This window comes from Desmodus rotundus, chromosome 6, assembly GCF_022682495.2.
Source record: "Desmodus rotundus isolate HL8 chromosome 6, HLdesRot8A.1, whole genome shotgun sequence".
Classification (NCBI taxonomy): domain Eukaryota; kingdom Metazoa; phylum Chordata; class Mammalia; order Chiroptera; family Phyllostomidae; genus Desmodus; species Desmodus rotundus.
In genome coordinates, this window is record NC_071392.1 from 66656343 (window position 1) to 66662903 (window position 6561).

At 32.8% G+C, this 6561-nt stretch overlaps 1 non-coding gene across 1 annotated transcript; it reads left to right on the plus strand.

Moving 5' to 3' along the window:
- The first annotated feature begins 5841 nt into the window (after nucleotides 1–5841).
- On the plus strand, nucleotides 5842–5967 carry LOC112299966 (small nucleolar RNA SNORA77). The gene has a single exon (XR_002974341.2). It is a non-coding gene; the product is annotated as a small nucleolar RNA SNORA77 (small nucleolar RNA).
- Nucleotides 5968–6561: the final 594 nt, after the last annotated feature.

Below are 6561 nucleotides of genomic sequence, written 5' to 3' on the forward strand. Positions count from 1 at the left end.
AATAAATTTAACAAAAACATTTTACCACAAAGAAAACCTTTTATCTATTACATATTTATTTTTGTAGAATTCTCTAGGTTAAATATGTCATTTGGATACATACTTTTACAAGTTCTCTTAAGTCACACTTCCAGTGCTAATGTAGGTTATAATTTTACCTTCCTCTCTATTCTCTCATGTCTCAAATGTCTGACTTTTACTTGTCTTCATCTACATTTTAACTAATCATAATTAACTTGTATTTCTTGCTATACAATAAGATTGTAATTGTATACAACAGAATATACCTTAAGTAAATGTATTTTCTTTAAAATATACTTTTTAGTTACATAGAATCGAATCTACTATAAGTAAATGTATTTTCCCTAAAATGCATCTCACATTAAACAAATATAGATCAATTATTTTGTGAAGACTATATATATGTATAAATGTACAGGTGTATTTGTATATGTTGTATATAAGTAGTACACACACACATATAGTATATATCTACAAATAATCTAATTCTACATATTTTGTTCCCAGTAACAGCAATAACTATCTGGTTACAGGTGAAAATAGATAAAAGATGTGAAGCTCTTAGAACAAAGTCAGAATATAGGAATTAGATTAAAATTTATTAACTTTCAATACAACATTTACATTAACATTTAAATATTCAATTATGTAACAGTTCATAGCTAAGAAATTTTAAGTAAACATACTTTGAAAGATCACTAAAAAAGGCAATTTAGCATCTTAGCTTTCAATAATGTTATTTAAATTAGTATTTTAATTTAGTTAGTCACAATTATTGATATGATTTTTAGTGATTCCTGACCATTTTGCTTATTTCAAATCACTATGTTTATACAAACTAAGGGTTATCAACAATGCTTACCTTAAACACATCTTCACAGGGTTACAGGAAAACAACTTTGATTAGAAAATTCCTACTTTACCTCTACATACAATAAAATGATCTCTTAACTGGGTTATTGCTAAATTTAGTTAAAAAGAAGTCAAAAAAAATTTTTGTTTACTTTTCTAAACCAGTGGGTGATTATTTGCACCTTTTGCATTGCTATCATCTGGAAACAAAATGTAATTCTTAGCATTATTTTCCTATGGAGAATCTGGCATATGAAAAGATAAAAAACGTAACTGGACAAAAGTTTGAATATAATTCCTGAATACTTAAACTTTGAAAACAAATTTAATATATCTGCTTTTTTTTACTCTTGATCATTACAGTTGTGGAAGAAAAATAGTTGTAAAACAAAGAGTAAAAAATTATTTAATACTTAGAATAAATTAACTATCCATTGTCAACTGAATTGATGACTCCATTTTCTGTGAGGGTCTCAGGAAAAACACTAATGTATAACAGTATCAGTCTTGCTAAAATAACACTCGGTGTGATATGTGGGCATACATCTAATCTCTGCATATTAGATATTTTGACATAAAGAGTGTAAATTTAAACTGAGAGAATAGTAGGTATATTGTTCATCACTATTCTTTTCTTAATGTTCTGGAGACTAATGTTGTCAAAGAAGGAGTAGAGTATTTGTTAAAGTAAATGTTCATTATTTGTGTAATACAATTGATTTTGTTTAGACTCTGATTATGGTTTGCATGAGGTTCCTTGCTGAATTTTAAATTAAAATACTTATAAAACAAAATATATTTGGAGTTTGAGTTCCCTTAATGACACTGTGAGCAATATTGTTTCAATTCCAAAACCAGTGTAATTATTGGTATTTGGGCTAATGTTAATGTTTTGCTTTCCTGATCTGGATGCTAGTATGTAAAATTTGTGTTAAATTTGTGAAAATTCATGATTATACTTCAATTAATATTTTTAAAAATGCCTGTGGGAATCAGTCTCAAATGTAAAGCAAAAATAGAGTAGATGATTTATAAAGATGAAAACTATGATGCAGCTTCACATTTTCATACCTTTTGGAAATAGGAACAGTAATATTGGAACACTTAACTGCGGTATTGTCAGAGAGTGGGGAGAAACACTGCTGCTGGTGGTTATATAAACTGCATCAGTGTCTTATTCATAGGCCTTTATTGAAATAACAGACTGGCTTGCCAGATAGCAAGTTTTTATCACAAGAACTTGTTGTTTTACATTATATTATATTTATTATATAAATAACATTGTGTTTTATTATTATGATACATAATAAAAATCATTTAAACTAGTCGTCTTTTTTTTTTTTCTTTTTTCCTTTCTTGAATTTTACTTTGTGTTTGTTTCAGGTGTACAGCTGAGTGGTTAGACAATCATATACTTTATATAGTGTTCCCCTCAGTATTTCTGGTACCAAATTAGTACCATACATAGTTATCACAATATTATTGACTATATTCCCTATGTTTTACTTATATCCCTATGACTATTTTGCAATACCTGTTTATACAACTTAATACCTTCTTCACCTCCTTACCCAACTCCCCAGTCCCGCTCCATTCTGGCAACCACCAGTTCTCTCTGTGTCTGAGTCTGTTTAAATTATATTTACTCATTTTGAAGAACGGGATAGATTTTTTTTAATTATTGAATTTATTAGAGTGAGAATGGTTAATAAAATGATATAGGTGCATAATTCTATATTACATCATCTCTATATTGTATTATATCTTCACCACCCCAAGATAAGTCTCCTTTCATCTCCATTTACCCTGTTTTACTCCTTTTCCTCCCATCATTCCCCTTTCCCTCAGTAATCACCACACTGTTGTCTGTCTCTGTTTTTTGGTTTGTTTCTTTGTTTGCTTAATCCCTTCATCTTTTTCACCCAGGGTCCCAACCCCTCCTCCTTCTGACAACTGTCATTCTGTTCCATGTATCTATGATCTGTTTCTATTTTGTTTGTTAGTTTTATTTTGTCCATTAGATTCCACATATAAGTAAAATGTATGGTACTTGTCTTTCTCTGCCTTGTTTATTTCACTTAGCATAATACTCTCCAGGTCAATTCAAGCTGTTGCAAAAGAAAATATTTCCTTTTTGGTTCTTTTTTAACATCAAAGTGGTATTTTATTTTGTAAATGTACCACAGCATTTTTACCCACTGATGGGCTGCTTCCAGATCTCGGCTACTGTAATTAGTGCTACAGTGGATATAAGGGTGCATATATTCTTCTGAATTAGTATTTTGGATTTCTTAGGCATATTCTCAGAAGTGGAAATATTCCCAGAAGTTCCATTTTTAATTTTTTTAGATAATTCCTCACTGTTTTCCACAATGGCTGCACCAACCTGCATTCCCATTAGGAATACATGACAGTTCCCTTTTCTCCACATCCTCACCAACATTTGTTGATTTATTGATGATAGCCATTCTGACAAGTGTGAGGTGATAGATTTTTTTCTTGTCTTTTTTTATTAATTTTAATTTTTTATTGTTATTCAATTACAGCTGTGTGCCTTTTCTCCCCATCCCTCCACCCCACCCCAGCTGAACCCCCCTCCCTCCCCCACCTCCACCCTCCCCCTTGATTTCGCCCGTGCGTCCCTCATAGCAGCTCCTGCAACATTTTCAAACAAAGAATGAGATAGTTGTTTTGAGTAAATTAACTTTAAGATATTTACTAAATGTAATTTTTTTCTTTTTTTCTTTTCACTTGAAACCTCAAAATATAATTTTATTTGGAAATAGGCTCTTTTTTTAATTTTGTAATCCATCTTTTAATTTTTAAAAAATTTTTATTCAGTTACAATTGTCTGCATTTTCTAGCTATTCCTCCACCCCACCCCAGCCAATCCCTCCCCCACCTCTACCCACCCCCTTGATTTTGTCCTTGTGTCCTTTATAGTAGCTCCTGTATATCACTCTCCCCACTATTCCCTCCCCACTCCCCTCTGGCTATTGTTACATTGTTCTTAATTTCAATGTCTCTGTAATATTTTATAATTTATTTTTATTAAAACACAAAAATAACAAAGTAATTGCCATAGAATCTTTTCCATTAAGACTATGTTTTTAAACATATCATCAGATGGTATAGGATACTAGGATTTTAGAGACTATAGTTAATGTTCTTTGTTGTCTAGTTTCCATTCCACATGAGTACAGAGGTATTCCTATATGTTAAATGCGTATGAAATATATATACATATATATATATGTATGTATATATGAATTTGGCACATAATATATACTTGTTGAATGCTTTGTTATTATTATTCTATTTAGCATTTTGTTGACTCTTATTTTTTCAAAGATGGATATGATGATTGAGTTGGCCAAACTGTACTAAAATATATGGCTTTAGTACTACCCAAAGAGGATTTTCTATATTCCACTGGAAGGCCCAACGCATCCAGTTTCTGCAGAGGCTTCCTGCAGCTCATATATCTTATGACCATGAGGGAAATCATCCTGAGGACCAAGCTGTCCCATCTAAGATGACATAATAAAAATATGGAAAGTATCTTGATCTTTGATGACACTGGGGAGCTGCTGAATTAACCACTCTTGCATTCTCTGACCCCCTCTCTAAGGCTTTTTTTTTAATATGGGATAATAACTATCTCAAAAGCCAGAAAGAATCAGAAATTATGGTACATGCAAAATCTTGCTGACACTGACACATTTGAAGCACTCAATTTTTCTTTTAGAAGCTACATGACATTTGAAAACCATTAATTTTCCTTGGGGCTTTGTTTACTCAACTGTAAAATTATTTGACTGACCCATCCCAAAATAAAATAATGTAATTTTTGTAGACATAATGATCAAATTTAGTGTTAAAAATCTGAATGTACCTAGCAGAGGCATTTTATGAACCACATAAGCAATTTATGATGCAAATTATTGATGATTTCACTATTGCCCCAAATATTTCTTATATTCCCTCAAATATGTTCTGACATGTTTTATACTCCCTCAGATTTCTGATGGTGGAAACTGTCTCTGAAATATTATAATTTTAATTATATTATGCTTTATTTTTGGTTGAAGTTGCCATAAATTAAGAGACCATCAAACTCAAACACATTTCTCACAATATCCCAGCTCAATCTCCAAAGCAGTTGATGAGCTTGCTAATAAAGAAGCTAAAGAAATCATGTCTCTTCCTTGACATCTAAGAACAGATGTGCATGATGGCTACCTCGGGACAAATATAAATTTTGGTAGCTGTATATTACACCTGTCTCTTTTTTCCCTCCTGAAGCATTCCCAATTAGATTTGGAGAGTTCTGTCCATGATCACAGTGTCACCATCTGCTCTTTTAACCAGATGTACTGATTTTGCTAAACCAAGTGAAGCTTATATAATGGTTTTTCATTGCAATGTATTTAATTTTATGGTTTAAATCAAAAGGAGCAGGGCTAATGAACCTGCCACTTTCATTTTTTATACAGATAAACGTGCTTTTCACTTTCACCAGATTCCCTTGATAACTTTGCTGAAGATTGTCAGCCAATCTGTTTGTGTTTCTCTCATCAATGAGAGTTACATCTGTCAACCCTTGAAGATTCCACATTCTTTGAAAAGTCCGAGCTCAAGGAAAAAAAAACACAATAAAGTTAAATGATAAACAAATCAGGTACACAACAAAGAGCTTCATAAAAATATCAGTTGCACATAGGGAAAAAATACATATAAAGTCTACTTTTGACCCTGAGATGTGCTCAGAAGAAGAAAAAACAAAAAGACAGGTCATAAGTCACATAAGTGTCATATCTGCCTAAAAGTAGATTTGTCCCTTGTCATGTATAATGTAGTAATAATAATGATAATAGCAATAATCAAGTGTTCCAAAATTGCCAAGTAGAAAAATAACTATAATAAGCCTTTTATGATTACCTTTTCCAGTATAAAATTTTTCTTAATGCCAATTCACTTTGGACCCAACTACAGTCCTAGGTGGGTGCTTTTTCTGTCTGCCACAGAAACATTCCAGGGTTCTATGACTACCTTGACCTGTCAAGGGTGATGTAGCTGTCCGGGGATGCAGGATCCTTTTTAGGGAGTGATCTGGCCATCCAGGCTCCTAATGCATGTTCACTGGGCTATGCTCATAGCACTTGAGCAGGTAGTCAAAGAAGGGTGTCTGCCTAGAGCCGTACATAGGCTGAATGGGCTTGGAGAAGTCCTCATGGTCTGCTGTTTACTTGGAGCCTGATATGGCTGCCATAGCAAGTGGCCGGATGTAACCGAGCAGACTGACAGAGGTCCCATGCATGAATGTGTGTTCATGTGGGTGACTCTGAGGGCATAGGTAGGACAGAAGCCTATTCTGTGGAGAATGTGTCCCAAGTTTGTATCAGGCAGGCTCTGGCAAAAAATTATAGTGCTGAGAAAGTGGCTGAAAAACCAGAAGCTCTTTGGGTGAAAGAGGGCAGCAAGGAGTTCAAAGATGAGGAGACAAAGGAGAAAGCTGAGGAGAAGCAATAAATCCTCTGCCACAGTGTTGTTTTTCTTTTTAAAAAATTTGCCTTCCTCTGCTTTTAGATGTGTTTTTATTGTTTTGTATTTTACAAGAACTGAATTGCAACAAAATTAATTAATCACGTGGACAGATAACCTATGAAATTAAATTAAATATAAATT